Source organism: Vulpes vulpes, chromosome 13 (genome assembly GCF_048418805.1).
Source record: "Vulpes vulpes isolate BD-2025 chromosome 13, VulVul3, whole genome shotgun sequence".
Classification (NCBI taxonomy): Eukaryota; Metazoa; Chordata; class Mammalia; order Carnivora; family Canidae; genus Vulpes; species Vulpes vulpes.
In genome coordinates, this window is record NC_132792.1 from 67,262,489 (window position 1) to 67,277,532 (window position 15,044).

At 41.4% G+C, this 15,044-nt stretch overlaps 1 long non-coding RNA gene across 1 annotated transcript; it reads left to right on the plus strand.

Moving 5' to 3' along the window:
• Positions 1–1,624: 1,624 nt before the first annotated feature.
• On the plus strand, positions 1,625–12,429 carry LOC140595061 (uncharacterized). Its single transcript, XR_011996456.1, has 3 exons — positions 1,625–1,725; positions 2,506–2,638; positions 12,263–12,429. It is a non-coding gene; the product is annotated as an uncharacterized lncRNA (long non-coding RNA).
• The last annotated feature ends 2,615 nt before the right edge of the window (positions 12,430–15,044 follow it).

Here is a 15,044-nt window from a genome sequence, read left to right on the forward strand (position 1 = left end):
AAATGTGAGTGGCTACCATTAAACTATTACAATGAAAATTCAGCAGAAATGCAGAGTCAGGAAGAAAACAGGATATAGAAATTATGCCATCTCTGGTTTTTGAGATTTCTGAAGATGCAAAATGTAAAAGTCATAGCTGTTTTGTAAAAAGAGAAGAAAAACTTCCCCTGTGACATAAAAACATGTAGCAGATATCATAGTCCTTCTCGCTGCAGCAAATGATCAGAGGTTACCAGACTTGCAGAGTCTGCACCACTCTGCTACTCCCACCTGAGAGATAGCAAATTGTTGGTCTTCCGAGTTGCAATGGAGGCTGTATCTGTGTCTTCTCTCCATCCTTCGCATTTAGTTCTAAATTACTTGCAAAAAAACAAAACAAAACAAACAAACAAACAAACAAAAAAACCTACTTACCCTGTGCAGTCTGAAAACCCCACTGGCTGGAGGAATGAGCGACTGCCTTATCCTGTCAAGGCACCTTCGCCTCAAGACATAAAAGTCTCAGACAGCAAAGGAGTCAATAACAGTAGACGGTGTGTGTGTCTCCCTGATGGAGCAACACTATGGTAATAACAAACACGGTCAGTGTAAGTACCCTCTAAATGTTCTCTATCTGTTAATGCTCACTCACCCCTATAAGATAGGTGCTGTTGGGGAGCCTGGGTGACTCAGATGGCTCAGGTCATGATCCTGGAGTCCCCAGACGCAGCCCAGAGTAGGGCTCCCTGCTCAGAGGTGAGTCTGCTTCTCCGTCCCCCTCTGCCCTGCCCCCCAGCCCTACTCGTGCATGCTCTCTCTCTCTCTCTCTAACAAATAATAAAATATTTTTTGAAAAAGACAGGTACTATTATTGTACCCATTGTCAAGATGAGTAAACTGAGGTATGTAGCAAAGTGAAGTACTTGCCCTGAGTCCAACAGCTAAGCCAGTCACAGGCCCAGCGTTGGGCGGCAGGCAGCTCGGATCCAGATGTGCGCTCACAACTCTGCACTGCTGCTGTGGGAACCGGGAGCCCTTCAGCTACCTCCCAGCTGTTCCTGCCCTGTGCTCTACTTTTAAAGAGGCTGAGCTCCTGCCAGCCTTGTTCCACATTAGCCGGAAGAGCAAGGGAGACAGGTCCTGCTGGCTGCAGACTAGGTAAGCCATGGTGTCCTGAAGAGAAGTCTGTGGCCCGAAGCCACAAAGACCTGAACCACATGTCAGCAGAACAGCCAAGGGAGAGGCCTCCTTTCAAGTGAGCTCGGTGATGCTCTTTAAATGGCATGGATCTGGGTGGCTCAGCGGTTTAGCGCTGCCTTCAGCCCAGGGTGTGATCCTGGAGACCCAGGATCGAGTCCCACATCGGGCTCCCTGGATGGAGCCTGCTTCTCCCTCTGCCTGTGTCTCTGCCTCTCTCTCTCTCTGTGTGTGACTATCATAAATTTAAAACAACAACAACAACAACAACAAACAAACAAAAAACCCGACCTCATTAGCTCCCTGAAGAAAACAAGAGCTCCTGCCCCTAACGGTGAAGGCCCAGGGCAGTGGAGCGTGGAGTACAAGGACTGTGACCGGCAAGAATGAAAGTCCAGGAGCCTGAAGAGGCCCGCCGAGGTCTGGGCAGGACGGCCGTGGGGAAATCGGGCGTAAAAATGAGAATACACGTCTGCTGCTGTCTGTTTGGAGGAGACGTGTGGACGGCCGTACCTTGGGGTGACCTGAGCCCCACGGCCTGAGAGCCGGGTATCCCAAGCTGCAGGGCCGGAGGGAAGCGGGCTCTGGGCGCGGGAGGGCAGAGGGTAGGAGGGAGCCCAGCGAGGGCTGGGGGAGGAGAAAGGGAGCCCCGGGCCAAAACCAGCAGGTGGGAAAGCAGCCCTGAAGGGAGGGCAACTGTGCCTGGGGCTTCGGGGGAGCGGAATTGCCAAGCACAGGGGAAGGCAACCCTCCTCCACCTGCAGGGCGGAGGCCTCAGAACGCGCTGCCGCGCACACCACTGGCCCTTTTCTGCCCAGTCACAGGCCCGCACCCGGGGGTCACAGCCAGCGGGGGACCTGGAGGGGCAGAGGGGGCCAGGTTGGGCTCCAGGTGCCGGGCCTGCTGTGAGCAACGCTCGGGGCGCGCTGGCTGCAGCCGGGCCAGAAGGGAGCGCACCCCAACACCCCCTGACTTTCCCTCCCGGGCGCTCCCACTCCCACTCCTTCAGCCTGCTTCCTGAGATCACCGCCCAGACAGCTCCCATGAGCTCCCGCACTCGACTCTTGTCTTGCATTGCTAGAGTGGGGGGAACCCCAAAACTAAGGCTCCATGGCTTTTGTGTGAGTGGAATGTGAAGACTTCTGCAGCAGGAAACGCTGCCCTGAGTTCTGCCAGACAGAAAGCCAACTAGAAAGTGCCTACCTGGCTGCTGGGGAGCTCAGGGCGAGAGGGGTGCTACCCCAGGGGCGCTGGGACTTGCAGTCAAAGATGCCTGTCTTCCTGGTGCCTTAGCCCCCCTTTCTTTCATTGTCTTTATCTCTCCATCAGAGTATCTGGCTGCCTCTCCCCTTTGTGTCCTGCCAGCAATGACACTACCTGCACAAACAGTCCAGTTAAAAAATGGGCAGAAGGATGTGAACAGACGCTTCCCAAAGAAGACATGCACCTGGCCAGTAAGCATGTAAGTGGCTCTCAACATCATTAGTCATGGGGAAGTGGGAATTGGGAATTAACACCACAAGGAGAAACCCTACACGCTCCCTGGAGTGGCTAACATTCAAAAGAGTAATAGAAGTTGGTAGGAGTATAAATGGTATAACTCCTTGGAAAAGAACTGGCAGCTTTATATAAAGTAAACAAATGGGCGCCTGGGTGGCTCAGTGGTTGAGCGTCTGCCTTCTGCTCAAGTGGTGATCCTGGGGTCCTGGGATCGAGTTCCACATCCAGCTCCCTTCAGGGAGCCTGCTTCTCCCTCTGCCTATGTCTCTGCCTCTCTCCCCCTGTCTCTCATGAATAAATAAATAACATCTTAAAAAAAAAAAAAAGCTAAATACTCACAGCTCAGCAATTCCACTCAAGAATTCCTCCCCCAAACAAATGGAAAGCATATGACCACCAGAAGATTTGCATAAGAATGTTCATAGCAGTTTTATTCAGAATAGGCAAAATGTTGAAGCCATCCAGGTGCCCATAAGTGAGAGAATAGGTAAATTAATGCTAGTATATTTCTATAAAGTAATAAACATGGATGAATGTGAAAATATTAGGCTGAGCAAGAGGAGCCTTATCAAAAGAGAATAGAATAAATTCTACACAAATTTTTAGGACACACAAAATTAATCTGTAGAGTTGAAAAATAAAAAAGAATGATTGCCATGTTGGGGGTAAGAACAATGATTGGAAAGGGGTAAGAGAGAACTCTCTGGTATGTAAGAGAAGTTCTATATCTTGAGGAGTTTTGACTTGCGTAACTTTATGCATCTGTCAAAACCCACAGAATGATACATTTAAGATAGGTATATTTTTTTCTATGTAAATTTTACCTCATAGGGGAAAAAATTGAGCTCTAATTAATGATACATGTAATGAAATATTTAGTGGGAAATGTGCTAAAATCCACAACTTACTCTGAAGTACATTAAAAGAAATGGGTTGATGTGTGCATAGACTTACTTTAGTGTGGGAGAATGTGACTTGTAAGATCTAGGACTTGGTATATGGTGCTCACTGTCCTCTTCTTTTTGGGGGCTTTGAAATTCTTAGTAAGTAATGTTCAGAAAATCAGGAATGACAACCAAAAAAGAATAGCTGCCCTTTTTTTGAGAAATTATTTTGTGCCATGCTTTCTTTTATCCCTATAATACCTTATTTTTTAACTCTCTCAAAATCCTGAGGGTAGATATTATTATCCCCATTATCCTTAAGAGGGAAAACTAACACCCAGAGAGGTTAAATTAAATTCTCCAAGATCAAGTGGCATAAGATAAAATGATGCAAATACTTTGGAAACATCCTGATAGTTTTATATAAAAAAAAAATATCATGGTGCAGAAATTCCTCTCAGAAATCCTTCCTGGGAGAAATGGAAACATATGTCCATGAAAAGACCTGTACAAGAATGCTTGTGGCAGCTTTATTTATAACTTAGAAATCAAATCTAGGTCTTTCTCAGTTTATGATCTTAAATTTCATGATATCCTGTTTTTTTTTTTTTAAATGGGAGGATATTCTCTTGTCCTCGAACAGGTCTTGGTTAGGTGGGCAACCAGGTATGTCTTTACAAAAGGATGTGTGTCTCTCTGCTTTTCTTGGTTTTCAGTATCTCTCCTGATCATGACCCCCAGACAGTGCTAGGACACAAGGCTAAGGGAGTCAGAGCCAAGAAGATGAGATGAGTCCGAGAGCCAGGAAAGGGTAAGAAAGTCAGGCTGGCAGCACAGCTCCCACACTTCTGAGAAAGCCAGGGAACCGCTGGCTGATTGACAGAGTCAGAAGGGCCACACAGTAGCCCGCAGAGATTTACAGTGCCCTGAGACCAGAAGAAAACCACTCCAAGAGGACATTAAGTCTAAGGCCAATGCAAAGTCTAAGGCAAGGGTTTGGGCCACAAAAAAGATCTGGATTTATAACCATAGGACCTAGTTGTTGTTGCTGTCATTTAATAGATTTCATTTTTTTAGAGCAGTTTTAGGATCACCACAAAATTGAGAAAGTGCAGAGATTTCCCATATAACCTTTGCCCCCAAACAGGTACAGCCTTGCCCAGTATCAACATCTCCCACCAGATTGGTACATTTGTCACAACTGATGAATTTACATGGATTGACACACCATTATCACTCAAAGTCTGTAGTGTACATTAGGGTTTACTCTTGCTGTTGTATTTCCTTTGGATTTTGACAAATGTATAATGGCATGTGCCCACCATTATTGTATCAAACAGAGTAGGTCCAGAGTAGGCCCTAAAAATCCTTATGTTCTATCTCTTCCTCCCTCACTCACCCCTAACTCCTGGCAACCACTGATCTTTTTAATGCCATAGTTTTGCCTTTTCCAGTGTCATATAGTTGAAACCAACAGTATGTAGCTCTTTCACACTGACTTCTTTTAATTACTAACATGCATTGGGGGCACCTGGATGGCTCAGCGGTTGAACATCTGCCTTTGGCTCAGGTCGTGATCCCGGGGTCCTGGGAGTGAGTCCCACTACAGGCTCCATGCAGGGAGCCTGCTTCTCCCTCTGCCTATGTCTCTGCCTCTCTCTGTGTGTCTCTAATGAATAAATAAATAAAATCTTTAAAAAAGATTATTAACATGCATTTAAGATTCCATCATGTCTTTCCATGGCTTATAGCTCATTTCATTTTAGTGCTAATTAATATTCTATTGTCTGGGCATACCACAGTTTATTTAGCCATTCACCTACTAAAGGACATCTTGATTGCTTCCAAGTTGGGGCAGTTATGAATAAAGGTTCTATAAATATCCATGTGCAGGTTTCTTTGTGGACATAATTTTTCAACTCATTTGGGTAGATAAGAACAAGATGATTGGATCATATGGTAAGAATATATTTAGTTTTGCAAGAAACTGCCAAACTGTTTTCCAAAGTAGATGTACCATTTCTATTCCTACCAGCAATAAATGAAACTTCTTGTTGTTCCACATCCTCACCACCATTTGATGTTGCCAGTGTTCCAGAATTTGGTCATTCTAATAGATGTGTAGTAGTATCTCATTGTGGTTTTAATTGGCATATGTCTAAAGACGTATGATCTTCAACATCTTTTCATGTGCTTGTGATCTGTATAGTTTGGGGAGGAAAAATTCCTCTATCCTTCAGGGACCTCCTAGCTGGACTAAGAATCAAAATGACATGAGGCAGATTAACAGGAAAAATCAAATTTAATAGCGTACATAGAGGGGTACATACAGGAAATCCTCAGACACGGAAATTCCAAAGACAGGCAGGCAACACAATGCTTATACAAGCTAAGGAGAGGAGTAGGATCTGAGGATATAAAGGGGAGAAAGACCCTTAGCAGGAAGGTGAAAGGAGACATTTGGAAAACAAAAGTTGCTCTATTAAATACGTTTCTTAAGTAAAAGGGGAATCTCTGTTCATAGCTCTCTTCCTGGTACAAACAGGCAGGTGAGGAGGAGGCAAGGAGGTTTTTTTTTTAATCTGCTGGGTTTAGATTTCTTTTACTGTAAAATGATATTCAAACCAAAGTGACCTATCTTGAGGAGGCCTGCCCTCAGCCCCTACTGTATCTTCTATGGTGAGATGTCTGTCTATTCAAGGACAGACAAGGTAAGGTCCTTGGTCCATTTTTTAATTGTTTTTTTTGTTTTGTTATTGTTGAATTTTAAGAGTTCTATGTACATTTCAGATAACAATCTTTACCAGGTACATATTTGCAAATATTTTCTCCCTCATACTCCATGGCTTGTCTTTTTATTCTTTTGACAGTGTCTTTTGCAGAGCAGAAGTTTTTAATTTTAATGAAGTTCAGCTTATCAATTATTTCTTTCATAGATCATGCCTTTGATGTTGTATTTTTTTTAAAGATTTTATTTATATTTGAGAGAGACAGAGAGAGATAACAAGAGAAAGCAGGAGCAGTGGGGGAGAGGGAGAAGCAGGCTTCCACCTGATCAGGGAGCCCCAAGTGGGGCTCAATCTCAGGATACTGAGATCATGATCTGGGCCAAAGGCATACACTTAACCGACTGAGCCATCCAGGTCCCCCTGATGTTGTGTTTTAAAAGTCATCATTACATCCAAGATTTTCTCCATAAGGCTGAGGGTACCAGAATATGCCACCCCAAAATATGCTTCTTTGGCATATGGATAATTTTGAGCAAAAGTCATTGAGCACCAGCAGATACAAGAAAAGCTCTAAAAACAGGTCACAGTTTCCTTTTTGAAGGAAATTTGCATTTAAAAAGGAAGTTCCCATTTTTAGCTATTTCTCTCTACAGATGGAAAGGACTCTTAGCAACTCTTATCGATAGAGAGGTAGTAACTTCAATCTGCATAGCAAACATGACTAAATAATGCTATTTACCATTCTTTCCCTAGTCACTTTCCCATAGCTTGCCTCCCCAGCCCAGAAGACAAAAATCCCTATTCTTTGGTTTTAGCCTAAAATGACCCAAGTTCTGACCCCTTCAAGTTACCCATTTCTGGATGTTGTCGTGCGCAAGCATGATGCACACACTAATAAACTTCTGTTTGTTTTTCTCTTGTTCATTTGTCTCTGGCCAATCTCATTTCAAGGGATCCTGCTAAAGAACCTAAGATAGGTAAAGAAAAAAAAATTTCATCCCCTGCAGGACCTAGTTTTGAGGACCAGTTTTCCAATGTCCCAGTGACCAAAGATGAGTTACCTAACCTCACCAAAACTCTCCACTTAAAACATGAAATAATAGTTTATACACAGTTTTTAGGGAGACTCTGTAAGGTAATGAATATGAGGAATCTCACTAAAATTTTAAGAAAATTATTATTTAAGGGTAGTACAGCACCAAGAATATTGTTATGGAACTATGTAAAAAACAGTAACCAAAGCTGAGGAGATCTAACACTGTAACCATTTCCACTTGTATGGCAGCAAAATACACCTCACCAAAATTTACCTCTTTGACATATTATTTTGAGCTGGTAATTTTATGAAACTGCAGGCACAGGTAAAGCTCTGAAAAATCTAGTACAATTATCATTTTGTAAGAGACATTTACGTTTACAAGAGAAATTTCCATTTGTAAGGAGATCTCCCTCTCCGTACCAGGAAGAGAAAAATGACTCTAAATCTCTAGAAACTCTTATCAATGGAGAAGGTAAGGACTTAAATGTCATAACAACTTTACCCTTGTTTGTGCTTTTCCTGGTAATCTCCCATAACTAGCTTTCTCTTCCATTTTCTTGAGTCTTTATCTAATGATTATTTAAGGTGGCAGCTTTAAGAGCTACTCAGTTTTTTTTAGTATCTCCCATATACACGGGAGGTATACGTGTTGGTAAAATTTGTTTTTCTCCTGTTAGTCTTTTTATTACAGTGGTATTGTTAGTGAGCCGCCTTGCTCAAATATAGATTCCAATAATCAAAACCAGAAATAGATAAGACCGCTTAACTCATGCTCTGACTAAAACCCATTGTGCTTATTTCTAATTGCATTTTCTTGAGGAATTGATGAAGGTGTTTTGCAATGAACTAGAACATCCCAACCAGCAGACCAAAAAAAGCCCTTATAGCAATGGAGTGCCTAGAAGACCACATTTCACAAGTCCCCTTCCCTGCCCATGATCATGGGCTGAACACATGTGACCCACATCCATGATCTTGTGTCTGCTCTCTTTCACACACCCCCCCCCCCGAACCTATCCTTATAAAGCTGTAGGAATCCAACTTGCCAGCAGAGAGATTGGCTGTTAAGTCTTGAGCCTGCCACCTCCCCTGGCTGCCAGCAGCCAAAGTAAGTTTCTCTCTTTCTCTTTTCCAAAGTCTTGTCTCTTAAGTTATTGGAGTTACTGGCTTATCTTGCAAGGAGTTCATCTAAGTTTGTGCGGCAACATTGTTGGCAAACCCAGCCAGGTGCTTTTGATTTGTCCAGCACCCTCAGGATTCCCAAGATGGAGCAGGTGGCTGTGGCAGTGTGCCAGGACTTACCAATTCATTTTGTTCATTTTCTGAGTTAGAGGTTGGGATAGATCTTTCGATAACAGTATCTCAGCCAAGAACCTAGAAGAGAGGAGGGAAAAGTCTTTTTCCTCTTTGACACACTTCACCTATTTTCTGGGTGGTATAAGAAAATTCTAGCAGAAGCTAATTTAGGACTTGTGAACAGATACCCATGTCCTTGTTGCTGTGAAGACTTGGGGAAATAAGGTAATGTCTCTGCCTCAGTTTCCTTGTCTGTAATGGGAATAAGATAATTTTGAAAGCAGAAAGAGGGCTTCCTGGAAAAAGACAGATCTAGCTTTCTGGACATAAGAAAAGTCATTTTAGATCCCTGGCTATCTTGTGAAAGAATGTAACAACAGCTACTATAGGGCCAGCAGGTGGCCTAATCATATGAGGGACAGTGAATCCGTGGCTGAACTCCCAGTACTGATTCAGAAGTGAAGACTGACCTGAGGTACATTCTTGAGCTATCTTTGCAGGATTTAAGCCCCTTTGAGTACTCAGACTCGGACCAACAGGAGCCAGAGAACGGATGATGCTGACCCTTGCTGCCCTCATGACCTTGACCTGGACTCAGTTCCCTTTAGATGACTTTTGCCTTAATTTCATGCTATATTCCCCATTGTGCAAACCCCTTCATGAATATGCATGAACCCTTACTTTAAAACTTCCCCAATTTTGTTGTTCACGGGGACACTGCTTTGGGAAAGATCCCTGGTGTTCTCCTTTACTTGTTGCAAGTAAAACTATTCCTTTTCTTACTCTTCAGCTTGATTTTTTTCTTTTGGCTTGACATCCACCACAAGACAAACCCAGCTTCCAGTAACAGTTCTAGGGCTTGGAATTGTTGGAGCTGAAACAATTTAGTGACAAGTTTGATGTCCTTGATGCAAGGAAAAACATTTCATGCGCTGGGGGATTACAGAGCTTCCTAAGCAGTGGAGCACCAATCAGGAGGATTTGGGGGCAAGAGCTAGTTTTATAGAATGGAGAAGTGACAACATGGAGACACACACACGACTGACTAGGAGGTCGGGGGTTTCCTTATACAGCTAGCAAGGTCTGTTTTCCAGGGTGAAGTGAGCTAGCTAAAGCTGAGTTGGAGGATTATGATGGTGTGTGATAGGTGTCTGTAACAGGTGTTTCTCATAAGGGCAGGCTGACTTAAATTTAGATTTGTGATATAGGCTGGACCACTGAGGAGGCCTTCATTTTGTAGATCACAATATATGAATTACCTTTATCAGCATTAAATGAGTTAACTCAGAGAAGAGGTCCTGGTACATTACAAGGGGTCACTAGAAGTTAGTAGATAACTAGTGATGGTTCTTTCTTTCTTTCTTTCTTTCTTTCTTTCTTTCTTTCTTTCTTTCTTTCTTCTTTTTTTTAAGATTTTATTTATTTATTCATGAGAGACATAGAGAGAAAGGCAGAGATATAGGCAGAGGGAGAAGCAGGCTCCATGCAAGGAGCCCAATGCAAGACTCAATCCCAAAACTCCGGGGTCACGCCCTGAGCTGAAGGCTAACTCTCAACCACTGAGCCACCCAGACGTCCCTAGTGATGGTTCTTGTTATTAGTCAGTTGCAGATATTTTCTGAACTGTAAAGTCTTAGGAGCTTCTAGTTAGCCACTGCTGACACTCTTTCTGTCAGCCTCTCTGATTCTATGGGTCTTTGCCTCAACTAGTTGTAATATGTAATATGAAATTATTACAACTAACTATAGAAATATTTAAAATGTTCTTTCTTGATATAAGCTATATACTTGGACAAAATACATTAGCATCTAGAATTTGAGGTGTGTTAAAACTGCTTTTTGTTTTAAAAATGTGGTTTACATTCAAATTTCTGAAGTGTTTTATGCTTCATATGGCTAAGTTGTAGGTTGGCAGAGATGACAGCATAAGAATAAACATGCTGTAATTTGAAAAGATGCTTTGAATAAAATTTTATTTTAATTTACAGTTTAAAGTACATGTCCATTTTTGAACCCTTTATACTTTTCCTCTCAACAATATAACTATAAAATAAAAAATTGAAAAGGTAAAAAAAAAAACTCAAGTACGTATGAGTGTGTGTCTTTTAATTTGTGCTTTATTTATTGCATGAATAATTTATTGCACAAGTCATAGTTTCTTAACCCTCGCCTCTTCTATGGGTTATAATCCTTTTTATATGTCTCAGTCAACTCACCTTTACCACCCTCTCCTCATCCTTCCTTCCCCACCATTATCAAACTCAAACTAAACTCAAGTGGCTTTTTATTGTGAATTGCCCATTCTGGATCAGTAGCCTTCAACAGGCCCAAAACTTCATACCGCCTCTGAAATTTCTGCTTTTTTTTGTTCCAATGCTCATTATATTGCTGCGAAAACAATCTCATTTTAAGATTAAGTGGATTTACAAAAATATTCAAAACCCCGAAGTTTGACTAGTTCTCACAACCAACATCAGTTTGGCCTTCCTAGGGACACCTGGGTGGCTCAGTGGTTGAGCATCTGCCTTTGGCTCAGGGTGCGATCCGGGGGTCCTGGATGTGATCCCGGGGTCCTAGGATCACGTGCCACATCAGGCCCCCCACATGGGGCCTGCTTCTCCCTCTGCCTCTGTCTCTGCCTCTCTCAGCAATAAATAAAATCTTTTTAAAAAATTGACATTTCTAGGTATTAAAGAAACGCAATGTCACCAATTACGTAGCACCTAAGAAGTCTTTAATTATAGAAAAATACATCATGGGTGATACAGAACTGATGAAAGTGCAGGCTTGGAATCCTGACCTGCCACAATCAGCTGTATGACACTGAACAAGACAGTTAAGCTTGCTGAGCCTCAGTTTCCTTAACTATAAAATGATAATAATACTATGTACCTCCTGTGATGATTAAATGAGATATTTCCCTTAAAATGCCTACTACAGGGCAGCCCCAGTGGCTCAGCAGTTTAGTGCCGCCTTCAGTCCAGGGCCTGATCCTGCAGACCCGGGATCGAGTCCCACGTCGGGCTCCCTGCATGGAGCCTGCTTCTCCCTCTGCCTGTGTCTCTGCCCCTCTCTCTCACTCTGTGTCTCTCATGAATAAATAAATAAAATATATTTTTTTAAATGCCTACTACAGAAGGCTGGCCTTATAAAACACTAACATTTTTAAGTCAAAGGGTTTTAAATTTGAATTTTCACTTTTATACACATCTGAACTTTGGGCAATGCCAAAGCTTTTCTAAAACTCTTTAACTCACTAGAAGTACATAATTTTGCTCTAAACTATTTCATGGTGACTCATGGCCACGGACTCACTTGTTTGTGTGTATGACTCATTTGATCTGGGAGCTGGGGTATCCCTGAACTGGCACAGGGATTTTGAGCCCTATTATCATGCATGATTAGGAAGAGATCAAAGTAGCCTTTATTTTTCTTTCTGAGGCCTAACACAAACTGACAGACCATCAGCAGCAATTTCTGCATCCTGTGTCAGTTCCAAGGAGTGCACCACACCTGACCTTTCCCTGACCTCTGCCATTCCTCCGGGCACTAAAGGAAAACTAAATCCCCGCTCAACATTTCTCTCCTCTTTGCTTGACTCCCCAAGATCTGCCAAATAATAAGTGTCAAACTTCCAGGTTCCTTTCAAAACACTGTGCTGTATCTGTTTGCTTGAAAAAAAGAGGGGAAGAAAGGAAGCTGCACATGGTTCCTGCCTCTCAAAAAGCCACAGGAAGGACTGCCACACGGCCCAGCATGGAATCTGCAACTCCTAGGAAGGGGATGAGCTGAAGATGATTTTGGATTTGGTTGGGACAAAAGGACCCCTAAAATGTATGTAATTATTCTAATCTTAAGTGGCTACTGAATGATGAGGTGGAGGAGAAATTTTTGATTCAGTTTTGGATAAACCTTTCGGCAATCGTGTGAGCTTGGACAAATTTTATACAAAGGCCAGTAGTGGGGATAGAACCTGTTTTCATCTAATAATGTTTGTAAAAGTCCTTTGGGGACTTAACAAAGAAGTTTTGTGTTGTTGTTGTTGTTGTTGTTGTTGTTCAAAATTCAGAATACAAAGGACAACTAGATAAAGTGAATCTTGAATGTCTCCTAATCTACTTTAAAATTCACATCTTTGGTGTTAAATTCAATGTTAAATCTAGCATTTCCGGTTTAATAATACTGAATTCAGTACGGAATTAAGCATGATTGATGTTTTTGTGTGCAGAAGCTGTGCACCCTACCTGAAAATTTGTAAAAGCCAGTTATTCTTCTTCATTATTATAAGAATAATTAGAGTAGAGCTGCCAGACTTAGTGAATGAAAACACAGCACTCACGTATTCAGAAACTCAAATTTGACCAGCCATCTGTATTTATCTGGTACCACTAAATTACAGAAAAATACCCCCCAGAAAGAAAGAAATTAAAAATTAAATGTTGACAATCACATAAAACTAGGCTGGGCAGGGGCTGATATCAAATTTACTGATAGCAAAAAATTAGTATATGAGGCAGGAACAGATACTGGACCCTGATTCTGTAGAACAAAGATATCCAGATAAAACCAGAGAAATCAGTTTTAATGTAGACGACAAATAAAAGTTTAATGTCTATAATTAACATATAGAAGGAAATATCAAAGACCTATTAGAAAAATTGGAAAAAGTTATGAAATAAAATTCACAGAAAAACCAAGTCCAAATGGCTAAGAAACATGAAATAAATGTGAAAATGTATAAAAGTAACTGAGATATTTTGATACTCATCAGGATAACACTCTCAAATGCTCAACTAGAAAAGTGATAGCATTTTATTCCATTTAAAATGCCTTTTACTGGACCACTATCTCATACCCTACACAAAAATTAACTCAAAAATAGGCTAAAGGCTTGAAAATAAGAATTGAAACCATAAAACTCAAAACATTGGTGGTAGACTACTAGTTATCCATCTTGGCTTTTTTTTTTTAATTTTTTCCAAAAGCAAAGGCAGGGATCCCTGGGTGGCGCAGCGGTTTGGAACCTGCCTTTGGCCCAGGGCGCGATCCTGGAGACCTGGGATCGAATCCCACATCGGGCTCCCGGTGCATGGAGCCTGCTTCTCCCTCTGCCTGTGTCTCTGCCTCTCTCTCTCTCTCTGTGACAATCATAAGTAAATAAAAAAAAAAAAAAAAAAAAAAGCAAAGGCAACAACAGAAACAAAATAAACAAATGGGCCTACATCAAACTAAAAAGCTTCTGCACAGCAATGAAACCATCAATAAAATGAAAAGGCAATATATGGAATAGGAGAAAATATTTGTAAATTATTTACTCAATAAGGGATTAATATCCAAAATATATATGCATAGAAAACAAACAATTCAATTAAAAATGGGCCTCAGAGGTGTGGTGCCTGAATGACTCAGTCAGCTAAGTGTCTGATTCTTGATTTCAATTCAGGTCATGATCTCAGGGTTGTGAGATGGAGCCCCACATCGGCCTCCAAGCTGAGCGTGAGGCCTGGTTAAGATTCTATCTCTCCCTTTCCCTTTGCCCCTCCCCACCCCAATTCTGTGTCCCTTTCTCTCTCTCTTTTTCTCCCTCTCTTAAAAAAAAAAATGAGCATAAGATCTGCATAGACATTTTTCCAAAGAAGTCGTACAGATGGCCAAAAGGTAAATGAAAAGATGCTCATCATCACTAATCATCAGGCTACTGCAAATCAAAACCATGAGATCTTACCTTACACCTGTTAGAATGGCTATTATCAAAAAGACTGAGACAACAACCAAGTGTTGACAAGGATATGGAAAAAGTATATGGTTGTAGGTTACATACGGTTAGTAGGAATTGGTGCAGGCGCTATGGAAAATAGTTGGAGGTTACTCAAAAAGTTAAAAATAGAACTACATTATGATCCAGTACTTCTACTTCTGAGTATTTATCCAAAGAAAATGAAAACACTAATTTGAAAAGATACAGGCACCCCCATGTTTATTGCAGCATTATTTATAGTAGTCAAGATATGGAAACAATCACATGTCCATTGATGGATGAATGCATAAAAATTGTGATATATATATTACTATATATATAGTGATATCAATATATATTAATATATATATTCTGATATTCTGATATATATATTCTGATATATATACTATATATATATTCAGTATATATATATATATTCAGCCATAAAAAAGAATAGAACCTTGCCATTTGTGACCACATGGATGAATCTTGAGGGCATTATGCTGAGTGAAATAAGTTGGAGAAAGACAAAAAAATATTATATAATCTCACTTACATGTGGAATTTAAAAAACAAACAAAAACAAGCTCATAGATACAGAGAACAGATTGGTAGTTGCCAGAGAGGTGGGAGGTGGTAGTGAGGGGTGGACAAAGTGGGTGAAGGAGCTCAAAAGGTATAAG